The sequence below is a fragment of the Phyllobates terribilis genome, unplaced genomic scaffold, assembly GCF_046119375.1.
Source record: "Phyllobates terribilis strain yellow unplaced genomic scaffold, ASM4611937v1 Scaffold_1__5_contigs__length_1240528914, whole genome shotgun sequence".
In the NCBI taxonomy this organism is placed as follows: domain Eukaryota; kingdom Metazoa; phylum Chordata; class Amphibia; order Anura; family Dendrobatidae; genus Phyllobates; species Phyllobates terribilis.
The window spans coordinates 1,147,494,173-1,147,510,879 of record NW_027362761.1 but is presented as its reverse complement, the minus strand read 5'-3'; the positions used below and the strand labels follow the sequence as shown (position 1 = coordinate 1,147,510,879).

The following is a 16,707-nucleotide window of genomic DNA, read 5'->3' as shown; positions in this document are numbered from 1 at the left end:
TTATTCCCGGTTTCACCAAAAAGGCAGCGCCTATGCAGGACCTCCTGATAGGCCAGTCCCGGAAGGCCAAGAACCAGAAGCCGCCCTTCAAATGGGAAGAGCTAGAAGAAGAGTCCTTCCGCCAGCTGAAGATGGCCCTCACGGGGGATGAAATCTTGGCGTACCCAGACTATAGCCAGCCCTTCATCCTCTACACCGACGCCAGTAACATCGGGCTAGGAGCCGTACTATCCCAGATTCAGCAGGGGAGAGAACGAGTGATCTCCTATGCCAGCCGAAAACTGCGACCCACCGAAAGGAACCCCGAGAATTACAGCTCATTTAAGCTAGAGTTCCTGGCCGTGGTATGGGCAGTCACCGAGCGATTTAGGCATTACCTCGCTTCTTCCCGGTTCACCGTATACACGGATAACAACCCGTTGATACACCTGGACACGGCAAGACTCGGTGCCCTGGAGCAGAGGTGGATGGCCCGTCTGTCCAACTACGAGTTCACAATCAAATACCGGGCAGGACGCTCCAATACTAACGCGGATGCCCTGTCCAGGATGCCCAACCTGCCGGACGAAGGAGAAGATCCGGAGGGACTGGAAGAAGTTGAACTCCCTGCGTTCCACCGTCATGGGACTATCCAGTATTCCCACCGGGTAAGGGGTAAACAGGCTGCTACGTTGCACCCCTTACCCCACTACAACTGGGCGGAAACGCAAGACAGCGACCCTGCTGTCCGACTGGTGAAGGAGATGCTGACTCGGCCGGAGGCTCGACTTGAACCAGACGCTCTGGAGGAAGCCAAACAACTATGGGCGGAGAAGAGTCGACTATTCCTTTACAAGGGGAAGTTGTGCCGCAGAATGGTCAACTCCCGGACGCATGAACTACTCTGGCAAGTAGTGGTGCCACGAAGAGACGCAGCCATGGTGATGGAGGCATACCACGACGGAGCTGGACACTTCGGGTGGAAAAAGCTGGAGTTCCTGCTGCGCGAGCGGTTCCACTGGGTAGGCATGAGGGGAACCATCGAGAAGTGGTGCAGAGACTGTGGCCCGTGCAATCTGAGAAGGAAGGACCGGGCCAGCCAGAAGACTCCCCTGCAGTCCATCGTCACCCGGCAACCGTTGGAACTGGTAGCCTTGGATCATGTAAAACTGACCCCAAGCAGAAGTGGCTACGTCTACGCGTTAACCATCGTGGATCATTACTCCCGGTTCTTGGTTGTCGTCCCCGTCAAGGACTTAACGGCTCAAACAGCAGCTAGAGCCTTCCAGCAGCACTTCTGCCGTCCACACGGGTACCCGGACCAAGTGCTGACGGACCAGGGACCTGCCTTTGAAGCGGAGGTCTTCCAGGAATTCTGCAATCTGTATGGCTGCCGGAAGATAAGGACGACACCCTACCATCCGCAAACTAATGGACTTTGTGAAAAAATGAACCAGGTGGTAATGGATCTGCTAAAAACATTGCCCCTGGAAGAACGCAGTCTGTGGCCTGAGAAGTTGCCCGATCTGGTGGACCTATACAACCACATCCCGGTAGGTTCCACCAACTGTACCCCGGCTTACCTAATGAGGGCGAGACCTGGTAAGTTACCTGTTGACCTGGAAATGGGAGTCCTGACACCTGAGGACACTTCACCAGAAACAGACTGGGACACAGAGAGGCAGCAGCAGTACCGGAGAGTACAAGAGAGCGTGGAGCGAAGTCTCTGTCAGGCTAGGGAAAGACAAGAGAAGACTTACAACCAGTATGCTCCCGCTGTTCCCCTGGTACCCGGAGAGCAGGTCTTGAAGAGGAAAAGACGGCTCCACAAGTTGGATGACCAGTGGGAGGAGGACCCGTACACCGTACTGCCCTCAAGCCACGAGAACCCGAAGGTCTGTACCATCAGTAAAGACGGAGGGGAAACCACAGCCATTGTATCCCGGGACCACCTGAAGAAGTGTCCCGAACAACTGAGGAACCCTGAAGAGGAACAAGAAGACCATCGACCCGTGGAAGAAAGGGAAGATATGGTTAGTACCGTGCTCGGGGACTTCCCTCAGTCTTGGACTCGAGTCAATGGTGCAGTTGTGGTACCCGTACTCACCTTCCTCCAACCATCATCCCAAGAACCTACGGAGCAACGGGTAGAGCTGGAAGAACAGCCGGTCCAGGAGGCAGAAGACTCCACACAAGCAGAACAGGAGAATCAACCCTCTGCTTATAGTGAGCCTGCCGTACCCCTAGTGAGACAAAGAGCCGGTAGACAGCTGCCCAGTTTACCCTTGACACCTCCTACACCCTGTAGTTCAGGGCCAGACAGTCAGCTCCGTAGGTCCACTCGGGCCACTAGAGGCCAGTTACCCGCACGCTGGAGAATTTAAAGTGTATAAATTTTTTTATTTATGTTTTTTTTTCTGTGTATTGTTGCTTGTGAATAATTTTGTGTTTCCAGTTGTTTTTAGGAAACCTTGGTGGATTTACCGGGAATCCTTGTATATAGTTGGAGCGTAACCCAGGATGGACTAGAGACTGTTAAGGACTCGGGGTAGGACAGACCCCTACCTGGTTACGTCTCCCTGTGTTGGTGAAATGGACACCTTTGCTTTTCTTCAAAGACTGCACCCGGTTGCGGACACGCCGCAACCATCTTATGTGTTTTTCTTATTGTGTTGTTATTGTTATACTTTGTTATGTTTCTCTAAATGTGTTTAGTCCCGGAGTACTAAATTTCACTAGGGGGGAATGTGGCACCCCAGGGGTCTGGTTTTCCACAGTAATGTAATGTTATGTCTGAGAGCAGGTGGGAGGTCCTTTGGTCAGGGATCCTGTGCATGCCACACCTCCTGCCCAGTCTTGGGAGGGGAAGAGCTTCCCCTGTAAAAACCCGGGGCTGAGGCAGGGAGAGTCAGACAAGGAGAGTGGAGACAAGAAGCAGCATAGGAAACAGCAGAGTTCCAAGGAGTCAGGGGTTGGCAGCTGCAGCGCTCGCCCTGACTAAGAAGATTCTTTACCGGACCCGGAGTCCGAGGCTGTGGGGACTAACTTCTACCCAGCAGCAGAATCCGTCAGGCAGGGGATTTCAGGTCCTCTGGCCCAGAAGCCCGAAGGCACGGTCACACGCGTGGGACCAGCACCGCCATCGTGGAGCGGAAGCCATTAGAAGGCCCCGAGTCACCGGCCATACGGGTGAGCACCACACGGTACACTCAGGGACGTGGGCTACTTACATCAGCTTCTAGCAAGGTAGCCAGAAGAGTACAGTCAGTTTGTGAGGCCTATAGCTACGCCTGGCCAGGGGAGATCCCATCTGCTCAAAGACTGACCAGGCCCCGTTTGCTAGCAAGTACTCCGGGAGGGTCTATCGTTGTTACCAGTAAAGACCCTGAACTACACCGTACCGTCTCTGAGTGGTTCCTGCTACCCCCATCATCCACGTCGGCTGCCCTGAGGCCATACCCCTCCCGTTGGGGGTTATACTATCACGCTGCACAATCCTACCACCGGCCTCAGCGGTCTGCCCTGCAGCAGCAGCTCCCTGGCTGCACTCAACGGGTGGCGTAGTCATCAACTATTTACTACTAATAGACTGCCGTCTAGTTTGACTCCCTGGGCACGGACCGGGTCACCGCCACGAGACTACAACCCTCTACTGATCCGGCTCCGGGTAGGCTCCCGCATGCGCAACGCAGCGCGACACAGGCCCAGGGGCGCGTCACAAGCCCTGCTTAATTACCCCATAGTCAATAAAAACAACGTATACTCATCTTCAGTAATGGTGCTGTTACTGCGATTTTGGCTTTGCTTTTGCTGGCGGGTCATGATCATGTGATATTGTTGTGTAATGTGACCAGTGCAGCAGTCACATTACTCAACATCATGTGCTCCGATATCACTAGAGACGGGTATTCATTTTTTTATTTTCTATGGGGCCCAGAAGTAATCAATCAGGGCTTGTCCGGTAGTGGACGACCCTTTTAATATGGATCATATGCAGCTATAGTTAAACATTTTAATGGACTTTTATGGACGTTTTACATCTGCAAAGCAGACAAATGCAAAATATATTTGGCAGCTGATGGTACAGTTGTTGGAAGCAGGCTCAGGTACTGAGTGTGATTTTTTATGCATCAGGTGCCAGGAGCGTTATACAGCTGACATCCACATGCATCTGCCTCTTGCAGCAGCAGGAGAAAAAGAAATGGGCAAAAATGAATATTGACCTTGTAGGAAGCAGTTAAAAATGTCATATCTGATTGTTTTTTTTTTATTTCAGATCAGAAGTTTCTTCTCTGCCTGCAGTTTGTTATAAAACAACAAACCTTGCTGTACTTCCCTACCCCAGGTCCAACTGAAATTTTCCAAAACTGATCCCGATGTCTGGCATTGGCAATGGTGCTGACGTCACCTTGAGTGTGTTGACAGGTACGCAGATACAACAGCACAGATAATGAGGAAACAGTGGTACTTAACAACAACTCTTTATTGGCCAATACAAATATCTAAATATATGTAGGCATAGGTCAAGGGTAACAGTGAACAATGACAGTACAATAAAATATGTCACAATCAGAACACAGTAATACAATTAAATTCTATTCAGTGATATATATATGCACACTGATCTTTATGTTTACAATTAAGGGACTGTTATCGTAAGTCTTGTCTGGTCCTAAATCCCTAACCTAACGGGCGTCACTCTCACTACTGGGCCAGTCACCGTTGTCTTTCCTCTAGATGGGCCAAATCTTCACACAGACCCTAACGAGGGTCGACGATACTACCTGCTAGGCCACAAGTCCCTGATAGGCGAGTTACTTGGCGAGCTCACAAGGCTCGGATCTCTCAGATCTGGTCTCTCGTCCCTGGTCTCGGCTCTCCCTGATATGGTGTCTCTCATCTCTGGCCTCGGCTCAGATCTCCCGGATCTGGTTTCTCGTCTCTGTGCTTGGCTTTGCCCACTCAGCTCGGATCTCCTGGATCTGGTCTCTCGTCTCTGGTCTCGGCTTGGCTCTCACTGATATGGTCTCTCGTCTCTTCACTCGCATCTGACTACTTGGGTCGGCTCTTCACTTGCATCTGATCTCTCATAATCACCGCTATAAGCCAGCTCGCTGTTGCGCACATCCGTCCTGTTGCAGGTTCAGCCGCCAGCTCCTCCCCTTCACTGCTCTCCTGAGCTTTTTCTAATTACTAACTGCGCCACAGCTATCACATGACCTGGTGTCTTCTCCAATCTCTTCCCCGAGGGAACATGCACTTCACTCTTGGGTTCCCATTATTGCAATTCTTTTTGCTTTCAGTGTCTCTATAGTCTTTGACCAGCTGATGGCGGTGTTCGCTTGCAGCTACTCTGTTAGGCATTAACTGTGTGCGTCTTCTCTCTTGTCCATCTCCTTACAACAACATGGCAGCCAACCAATGAGCTCAGTGGGTCTGTCAGTGTGGATGGAACGCAATCTTCAGGGCCGCTGAGCTCACTAATAGGCTGCTGCATTGTCGATTTGTGATGACAGAGCCTTAGCCAATGTCAGGTACCTAACGTATCAGCAGAAAATCGCCAGTGTACCTGGGGAAGGTGACAATGGCCCGGTTTGCTGTTTTAGAACAAACTGCAATAAGGATAGATGTTTGAAACTGCGTATTTTGCTGCACAAAAAATCACTTTGCCTTGCAGTTCCAGCAAAGTGGATATAAAAAAAACACACTCAAAAACGTAATGAAAAAAGCACAAGTTACCTAATAGGTGCAGAAATGCTGCACAAAATCTGCAACATCAAAAACTCCCCAAAGACACATCTTGGGAACTTGGTAATAATGTGGATTTTTTCACATTTAAACAGAGTGCCTCCTCCAATTGCTTCTGCTCCACCAATTCTGGAACAGTTTTTCTTTTTCTTCTGTGACTCTCTTTTCCAAAGTTATGTCCCCTGATAATAACAAAGAAAATTTTTCCTTCAACCAAATGGGAATGTACCATACAACTTCTTGGGGACACTGACCTAAAAGTTCTCTGTAGATGTTTGGCCAGCATCAGAAGAGAAAAAACAATCAAAACCCAGCCAAGAAGTTCTGTGGAATGCCCCCGGTTGGTTGATGGGAACATTGTCTACTTTATTATCAGGGGCTATAACTTTGGAATGGAGGAGAACAGAAAAAAAGAAAAACTGTTCCTGAATCAGTGGAGCAGCATCAATTGAAGGAGATACTTACTTGAAATTAAATAAATCCAGTGAAAGGTCCTCTTTTAAAAAAAAGACAGATCGAAAACACTGGACATGCTTGGCCATCGCTGCTAGACTATAGAGGTGGCCGGTGAATAGACAATCAGCATTAAGTAATAACATTAAAAATATCACTCCATTTTTTAGAACAGAGAGGATTTTTAATAAGAAGTAAATTGCAAAGTTGCTTTTTTTTCTACAAGCACTTTGTAATTTTAACTATGATCCTGAAGTATTACAAATCTATGTTGCCAAACTTTTCAGAGAACAAGGCTGAAACTACTTTAATCCCTGTCCAGTTAAACAAGATCCCAATCCCCATAAGCAAGCCTGTGTAATCTGAGATTTTAATCAACCCGTTAAATCCTAGTGCACACCACTTGTGAACTCAGCTGACCAGGAACCTCTTATCATACTGTCGCACGCATGAGATGTTTAAGGCCACAGCCCCACTATCAGTATTCGGTCAGTATTTTTTCTCAGGAGTGGGAGCCAAAACCACGAGCGGGTGATAAATGCAGAATTGGTGACTTGTTTCTATTATACCTTTTCTCTGATTGTTCCTCATCTGGTTTTGGCTCCCACTCCTGAGAAAAAATACTGACCGAATACTGACCAAATACTGATAACAGAGGAGTCACAGGACCATGTGTGATCCTAAATTACCATTAATGCTACTAATTTACATAGAAAGGGTTATTTCCAACACTAAGGCTTCGTTCCCACAATGAGATTTTGAAGAGTTTTTGACTCTGCAGAAATTCTGCACCTATTATTTAAATTTGGTTATTCATTGCATGTGTTTTTTAAGGTAAGTGCCCACGATGCAGAAATGCTGCATATTTTTTCCGCTTCTCCCTGGCAGGAAAAATGCATGCGGATTTTACATGCGTGTTTCCTGCCAGGTAGAAGCGTTTGTCAAGCGTTTTTGCATGCATTTCTGCATGCGGGTTATCAAGATCTTTTCCAAGCGATTTTAGCATCACTTGGAAAAGTGCTTGACAACTTGTTCACACTATATAAATCCATGCAACCGACACGAATTTATAGTGTGACCAAGTAATAGTTAAAAAAAAAGAATAAGAATGGTAAAAAATAAAAAATAAAGATTATACTTACCTTCCTATGGCCCCCGGTCTCCTCAGCGATGCGTCCGGTGTGTTGGGCTTCTCGCGGTGGTCTAAAAGGACCTTCCATGACGTAATTTCGTCATGTGACAGGTCACGAGACCGCCGACGTCAGCGGTCGCGTGATCTGTCACATGACTAAATGACGTCATGGAAGGTCCTTTTAGACCATCGCGAGAAGCCCAACACACCGGACGCATCGCTGAGGAGACCGGGGGCCATAGGAAGGTAAGTATAATCTTTATTTTTTATTTTAAATTATTTTTTTAACAGGTTCTATGGTACCCAGGTCTGGATGAGAGTCACCTCCATACTGGGAGGAGGGGGTGTCCCGGCGGTGCGAGGCAGGAGCCATTGATATCCCGGCGGTGGGCTTCAGGAAAATGTCGGCAGTGCGAGGCAGGAGCGGAGTCCCCGCTGCAAACATTGATCTCCAGGCAGTGGACTTAAGGAAAATGGCACCAAAGGCGGCTTTATGCGCAGATTGAGATCACGGCTTGTCATTGGCACCAGCGCCATTTTTCTGAAGCCCACCCGCCAGGAGATCAATGGCTCCTGCCTCGCATCGGCGTGACACCCGCTCCTCCCAGTCCAGGGCCCGCAGCATTGCCCCTCTCCTGCCACCGTTGGCTTCCTACAGCGACGACCCTGCCTCCTAAGATCCCGCTTCATCACTGCCGTTGCACCCCTCCCCCAGGAAGCTACATTTGGACTATAATTTACACACCGCCGGTCGTTTACATTGAGTAAAAAATAAACACAGTGGGCATGAGATTTCTATAAACCTCATCCACTTTGCTGGAACTGTAAGATGCAGCAAAAATATGCATCGTCAAAAATGCACCAAAAGCTCATCATGAGAATGTAGCCTAAAGGGAACAATCACTGGAACCACGGGCATCATGAATCAGAGCCAGGCTGTGCTATTGCATCCAGGTATATCTTTCTCTAAGGTCTGTTTCACACGTCCTGATATTTCCAGTACTGGAAAAACTAGTGTGTCTGTGTGTACCTGTGTGGCATACGTGTGGCAACAGTTTGCCACATCAGAATCACACGTACCAGAGCCTGGGAATCAGGGGTACAGTTAGTGCTGTTCTCAAGCGCCGGGTGCTGGAGGCAAGTTTCATCATTGTCCCCTGCTTACGCTGTGATCAGAGCAAGCAAGGGACAATGTTGAGAGTTGTAAACAACCAAAAATAAAGAACAATATCCCTCACCTGTCCGAAGATGAAGTGTCCCACGTTGTAATCCATCTGAACGACATTTTTTCATCAGCGTGTGTGGTGACTTGAGGCGACCTCACATGCTGAAGACCAAGGTAAAATAACTCACTGCAGCGAGTGGGCCCCTGAACTGTGCTGAACTCAGTGAGTGACAGGACACCGCTCAGTGAGTTCAGCGCAGTTCAGGGGCCCACTTGCTGCAGCAAGTCATTCTCCTCTGCTCCTCAGCGTGTGCAGTCGCCTCAAGCCACCGAGGAGGCTGATGCAGAAGTGCCAGTCAAATGGATTACAGCGTGGGACAATGGATTATTTCAACTTTGGACAGGTGAGTAGAATGATTTTTTTATTTACGGTAATTCTTATTTTTACACTTTTTTGAGAAAGCAGCAGCAGAATACTACTCTCAACATTGTCCCCTACTGGTGCAGATCTCACTTCAAGAAGGGAACAATGATGAGAGATTCCTTCAGCACCTGGCGCTTGGTAACAGCGCTAACGGTACCACCGGAACGTGTCACACTGATGACAAATGGATGTCATCCATGTGTCATCACTGTGCACGTGTGTTGGATGTTTTGCGGCCTGTGCGGCGTGCAAAACACGGACATGTCATCGTGTTTTGCCCTTGGACACACAGTCCGTGGAAACACACTGACATGTGAACAGTCCCATTCATTTGAATGGGTCTACGTGTGTCAGTGACTCCAGTACATGTGGAAACGGACACCACACGTACTGGAGACACTGACGTATGAAAGAGGCCTAAAACACAGTTTGATGAGATAGCCAGGGCTATAGAGAAAGACCTGACTAGTCCAGCGCAACCTTTGGCTGGTTTCTCCATGCCTGTACAAACATGGGAGAAGCCTATCCATCAATTGGAGCAAGGTGGGGAGAAGACAGCAGGGCTCGTGCAGGAATAGTCAGGTCTCTCTCTAAAATTCCTGGCTGGTTCTTCAACCAATCGAGCACTCCCATGGTTCGGGCAGCATGAATTCAGTGACAGGTTCTCTTTCAAATTTATCACTTGTCCAAAGAATAGGTGAGAACTTATGGATCATGGAGGTTCAATCGCTGGGACCTCCATAATCTTAAAAAAGGGGCTCTGAAACACCCTGTTGGAATGAAGCGATGGCCACGTATGCAAGCCACCCCTTTACTAGATTGTCAAGCCAAGTACAGTGCTCGGCTTTTATGGGCTGTCCTATAGACAATAAACACAGTGGTAAGTATGAGCTCCATTACAAAGGCGCATTCTTGGGATCAGTAGGGGTCCCATCAGTCAGAGCACCCCCCGGTCTGCAAATTATCACCTGTCATTTGGACAGGTAATTACTTTTAATCATGACAATATCAACAAATATAGTATATACTGCATGTCTCGCTTCACTGTGCCAAAATTGCAAGATGGGAGACGTGTCGTGATACATCCGGCACAATGAGGTTAGCGAGCTAGCGCACTATTAAGTTTCTTATTCCACCTCATAAAGCAATTTCTGATGCACACCACTAACAATTCTGCAATGCGTAGGGCGAAATCTGCGGCAAATCCACAGCAAAATTCACAAATGATACAAAGAACTCAACGGCTTCTGTGACATGGCCGCCACCAGGTCATAGATGACTGATCTAATCAGCTATCCAACTCTCCAATCCTCCTCTACCCTGATGCACCAGGAACCTCACCAGGTGGATTAAGAATCTATGTTCTTCCAACAAATAATACCATCACCTATCAAACAAGTAGAACATATTCCCCTTAAACTGTCTTTACCATTTCTACTAAATCAATAGTACAAACAAATATAATAAATTTTGTAACATACCTTAGCATAGAAATCGGCTTCTTACTCCACTTAAGAGCCACTTCTACGTCCCACCCCCTACCTCCTGAACTCACCATCACTCTGAAAAAAAAAATACCTCAAATCCATTTGTCAGACTTCCAGCTCACTGAAGTATCAGGTTACAGCTCTTTTTTTTATATTCTATGGAGAAGAGAGGGAGGAGTGTGGAGCACTTAGCACAGTGAGAGAACAGGATAACACAGGATGATCCAGGCAAGTGTTTTATCTCACTCCAGTGCTGGATTTACAGGCACACAGCTCAGTATTATGTTATAATGCCTTCTATGAGGTTGCTTCTGTGTGCTTCAGAGAACGAAGAGCAGGAACCCATCTCTGTCTGTGTGTGCTGTGTATGGGAGAAATAATAGCAGCTAGTCTCAACCTACTAGCTCATAGTCAACTGAAAATTAGAGATAGAGACTGCAGAGGGCAAACTGGTGGAAAAAATGCAAGATACAAGTCATATAATGAGCAGAGATATTTATCATGTGAAAAGTCTCCTAAAATGACAGGTGTGCTTGCAGCAACACACCTCAGACAGCCATGTCCATTAGTGATGAGCAAGTGTGCTCGCGCGTTGGGGTGCTTTGGGCATGCATTGAGTATTGTGGGTGCTTTCGCACCACGCACGAGTCCCCATCCTACATGTTAAGAAAGCCAATAAACATGCGGGGATTGCTATTGTATGGCAGGCAATCCCTGCATGTTTATTGGCTGTGTAATGACTGTGAAACATGTGGTGAGGGAACTCGAGTACCCACATACCCGAGCACCCCGACGCGCAATCGATTGGAGAGCACGCTCGCTCATCACTAGTGTTCATCTATCCTTACAATTACCTAATACACACTTACATTTAGACTAAGGCTATATGCATATGTTTAGTATTTGCAGTAGATTTTTCTGCAGCAAAAACCAAATTGTTAGCAGGAAAAATGTTGCGTAAAATACGCTCGTATTTGACATGTTTTTGCATGCGTTTTTTGATACTTTTTTTCCCCCATCCATTTGAATGGGTGAAAAAAGCATGCAAAAACACTGAAGAATTGAAAGGCTGCAGAACTGAAAAAAACGCTTTGAAGGTTCAAATCTGAAAGTAAAAAATAAGCAGCGTGTACATAAGATATTAGAAATCTGATCCACTATGCCGATACTGTAAAATGCGGCATTTTTTGTTTTTAAAAAAGCAGCAAAAATGCATGGGGGAAAAAAAAAAACTCAGCAAAAACTCAAGTGTGTGAACAACACTCAAGTCCTCATAGGAAAGACATATTACAAATTTATGTTATGGAGAACTTCAACAGGCATCCTATATTAACCCTTACTGTAGGATTGAACGTGTTGACACAAGTTTTTTTCATACAAAGCTGCAAAAAAAAAAAAAATGATGGCGTGCTAGGATGAATGCTGTATTATGGAACAATTCTCTGGGGTAGGGTCTCTCATGGATGCACCATATGGCGGCACATGCGGTGCCTAAGGGTCTATAATGCATGCTGCCAAGACAAGAGCACATAAATGCAGCATTTCCTACAATTCAAACACTAATAATGTAATAACGTTCATAAATATCTTCTAAGAAAGCTGAATGACAACCAATATGGCCACCAATACTGCTCTCATGGGACTTTTTCCATCATCCAAACTCCTGAATAGGCAAAGTATAGCGAAACATCCCAGATCTGATATTTCCCATTGAAACTAGGAACGCTCAATGACAACCCCTGAAGGAACGGTAATGGGGACCACATTGGTTGTCAGCACCCTGGATGACTGAACGCTTGGAAGAAGCTTTTTATTATTATTATTATTATTATGATTATTATTATTGTAGGTGAAATATTTAATAATATTGATACAATATATAGTATAACAGGTGCATAGCCAGCGGCTCCACTGCTGAGCTCCTCACTGTGTCCTCAGCCCTGTTCCCACCACACCCTCAGCTCATAGCTATACACAAGTCTGCATTTCTCCTTATCTATGTCAGGCAGACATGCCAGCACCCGATCAGGAGAAGAAAATAATGATAATGTGACTGTAAAATGCTGCACAAACACTATAAAGCCAATGCAGCTGCCAGGGTTTTGCAGTCAGTGAAGGGTTAAGGGTGGGTCCCTTCTCTTGCCAGCTGCTGGGAGTAAGGGCATGGGGATGGCACATCAGTCAGTCATCACATGTAGATCTATAGATATGCAACCAATATGGATTACACACCTAGTGCTGGGGGATCAGGGGGGGGTGCAATGCAGGAGCAGCCAAGCTGATTACACACCCTGCACACACACAAGGCAGCTGTGACAGTGGCAAAGACATGGTGGCACTTACAGGGAATGCTGCTGATCTGCAGGCTGTCACACGAGCAGGGATACACCAAGCAATGGAGCTGATCCCTCCATTCACCATCCCGTCAGGAGGAGCTGTCTGTGGACCTGGTGCTGCTGCTGCTGCTGCAGTGCTGTCTGTGCTCAGTGCTGGGGAAGCAGCAGAGCATGCACCACGTGCTTCTCTACAGAGGGCAGTGACGGCGCTAACATCGCCATCTAGTGGTACAATTATAATATTACCTCCTCAGCTATTTTTTCAGCATTTTGGAAACAATTATATCCTCATTTAATGCACTTTAATAAAAAAAAAAAAAAGAAATTTGCAAATAAAAATTTCTTAACCCCTTCACTACACGGCGATATTCCATTCTTTTTGTATATATATTTTTTGAACCATATAGCCATATAAGGGCATGTTTTTTGAGTTTTACTTTTAAAGAATGACACCATTGATTTTAACAATTAATGTACTGGAAAACAGGGAAAAAAAATTTCAAGTGTGTTGAAATTGCAAAAAAAGTGCAATTCCATAATTTTTTGGGGGTATTTTATTTACCATGTTCACTAAATACTAAAACTGACCTGCCATTATGATTCTCCAGGTCATTACGAGTTTGTAGATACCAAACATGTATAGGTTCTTTTTTTGATTTAAGTGGTGAAAAAATCCCAAGTTTGTTAAAAAAAAAAAAAAAAGTCGCCATTTTCCAAGATCCATAGCGTCTCTATTTTTCAGGATCTGGGGCCGGGTGGAGGCTTATTTTTTGTGTGCCGAGCTTATGTTTCTATTGATACCATTTTGGAGTAGATATGATGTTTTGATCGCCCGTAATTCTGGCGTTCTGATTTTTTTCTTGTTACACTGTTTCCGGATCGGACTAATTCTTTTTTTTATATTGATAGATCGAGAAATTCTGAATGCGGCAATACCAAATATGTGTATATTTTAGTTTTCTTTTATTGTTTTATTTTGAATGGGGTGAAAGGGGAGTGATTTAAACTTTTATATTCTATATATCAAGGAATCATCTCCTACATTACAAAACCAAACAAGAAAGAAACCAGATGCCTCTAGTAGTCACCTACAATCCAAATCTGGAGGCGCTAAGGAGAGCTGCACGGAAACGACAGCCTTTACTACGAAAAGATGCCCTATTACAATCCATATTTCCAGACCCCCCACTTCTGTGTTTCAGGCAGCCCCCAAATCTAAGAAGCATCATTGTCAGAAGCTCCCTGTCATCTCCACCAGCTACAGGTACCTTTCCTTGCAACCAGAAAAAATGTAAAACCTGTCTGTTTATAACGACTACAAACAAGATAAAGATCCCCAATTCACACCAGGACTATAAGATCCCAGGTACGCTCAGCTGCATCACATCTAATGTAGTGTACTTAATTATATGCACCAAATGTCCAGCTGGGTGTCTGTATATAGGAGAGACAGGGCAAAAACTTAGGACAAGGATGAATCATCATGGCCATACAATAAAAGAAAAAAGAATAGATCTACCTGTAGCCAAGCATTTTTGTTCCCCTGATCACAGCATAAAAGACTTGAAATTACTGGTATTAAAGGTAATTTCAAATCTCAAAGAGAAAGAAGAATCTCGGAATATAAACTGACGGGGACCTTTGACACCTTCAGAACAGGAATGAATGTGTCGCATGGATTTATGTCATTTTACATCAGCTAAGGAATGTGACCATCAGACTTTTGGGGTCATCATAACACTGGACCTAGTCACAGGGCAATAAAAGCTTCACACTCCTTATCTATTAACTGCTATAATATTTATAGCCAGAACTGTTTATCTCTCCCATAGTAATAACTCTGCTTTCCATCACTTGTCTCATCTATTGTATTATTTCTGTGCCATATTGTGTATAAATATGTGACTCTTCAGATTTTGTGTTATCCTATGCCTGATGAAGAGGCCTGAGTAGTCTCGAAAGCTTGCAACTTGTTATCACTTTTTCAGTTAGCCATTAAAAGGGATCAACCACTGAGGACTCGCAAATCTAAATATTTTTATATATTTTTTAAAAAAATTCTATTTTTAAAAACTTTTTTTTTTTTTTACTTTTTACCTGCTTCAATAGTCTCCATGGGAGACTAGAAGCTGCGACTATCTGATTACCTGTGTGTAGGAAAAATGTTGACTTGCTATGAGCGCCGACCGCTGGGCAATGACAACCACATCCAGGCAATGACAACCACATTGTCTCCTGCAGACCCCGGGTTGTCATGCCAACCCATCGGTGACCCCTGATCATTAAAAGTCTAATTCTACAATTGTTTTTTGGGTATTTTATTAACCATGTTCACTATATGGTAAAACTGATCTGGCAATATGTTTCTCCAGGTTGGTATGAATACGCAGATACCAAACGTGTATAGTTTTTTTTATTTAGTGTGTGAAAATAAATTTGGAAATTTTTAAAAAAAAAAAATGTTTTTGTCGCCATTTTCCGAGAGCAGTAATGTTTTAATTTTTCGGGATCTGGGACTGTTGTTTGTACTGATACCATTTCGGGGTAGATACGATGTTTTAATCACCTCTTATTGCATTTTATTGCAATGTTGCGGCTGCCGAAATCAGAAATCAGCAAATAACAGACATTTGTGGTATCCCTGTAATTGTAACAACGCACATAATACTGTGAACAAATTATTTATGGAGTAAAAAAAATGGTGTGATTGATTTTTTTCTCCATTGAAGGGACCCTGACAGGTCCCCCATTCCCCCCAAACCACCAACATTTGCATCTTCCTGTATAAATTCTGTGCCTAACAGTCCCTTTAGTACATTTGACACATAAATAGATCTTTAGAAAAAGTATTGCTAAAGTCCGTTTATCATATACAAATTACCGTTTTGACTAGTCGATTGGGCGTTCGTTTCTCCAGACTAGTCGTCCCACTCAGCATTTTATCACCTATGGGCATGATAACATGATTTCCAAGAGTCAGTGACATCATCGGCTCTCTGCAAAACTCACACAAGCACATGACTTTCTTCCATACAAGTCTCGGATTCAGGCCACGGCCCCACTATCAGTATTTGGTCAGTATTCAGTCAGTATTTTTTCTCGGGAGTGGGAGCCAAAACCAGGTGAGGAACAATCAGAGTAAAGGTATCATACAAACAAGGCACCAATTCTGCATTTATCACCCACTCCTGGTTTTGGCTCCCACTCCTGAGAAATAATACATAAAAATATGTAATTAAAATATATGCTGCAGCCATATACACATGTAGTGTAAATGCAGATTTTTTTTTCTGCTGCATTAGCAATCTTCATTTTGCTACATTTTTTATGAGTTTTTCCTGTTATATGTTGGGTCTTTGGTGCAGATCTGAAGCAGCGGTTTTAATCTTTTATTTTTTTATCATACAGAAAAGCTTCTATTTTACACTAAAAAATCTAACAGCGTCTTTTTTTACATGCATCTCTTTCAGGATCAGGGGTGGATTAAGAGTAACCAGGGCCCCAGGCAGTTTAGAAGGCGTGGGCCCCCACCCCCAGGGACCCGATGTATCACGTGACATGTCACATGATCCCCTTTGATAAATCATGTATAGGTCATGTGAGTAACACACAGGTACTCTGGTGCACATCTGTGGATGGAAAAAGACAGATAGCGGCACTTAAATTTTTCCCTTGTGTACAGCATTATACAGAACATAGCATAATACATCATAGAGCAGGGGTGGGAGATTAATTTTCCAACGGGGCCACATGAGAGATCGTAACTGTTGTTGAGACAGAACTAATAGGCTGAAATTAATTCTGTTCAATATTAATATTAATATATTAATTATAATTATTTTTTTACATTAATTGTATGACTTAATATTGAGCACAATTAAATGTACTGGCATCCCCCTATATACAGTATGAGCCCCCACGAAGCCCCCTACATACAGTACGAGCCACCACATACAGTATGAGCCCATATATAGCTCCCTATA

At 44.9% G+C, this 16,707-nt stretch overlaps 1 protein-coding gene across 6 annotated transcripts in view; it reads right to left on the bottom strand.

Moving 5' to 3' along the window:
• The window catches only part of JAKMIP1 (janus kinase and microtubule interacting protein 1), a 199,174-nt gene extending 186,244 nt beyond the window's left edge, over positions 1–12,930 (bottom strand). For all 6 annotated transcript variants that reach the window (XM_073648252.1, XM_073648219.1, XM_073648227.1 and 3 more), the window contains exon 1: positions 12,732–12,930. The gene's annotated coding sequence lies outside the window, so the exon portion shown is untranslated. The remainder of the gene's footprint in view (positions 1–12,731) is intronic.
• Positions 12,931–16,707: the final 3,777 nt, after the last annotated feature.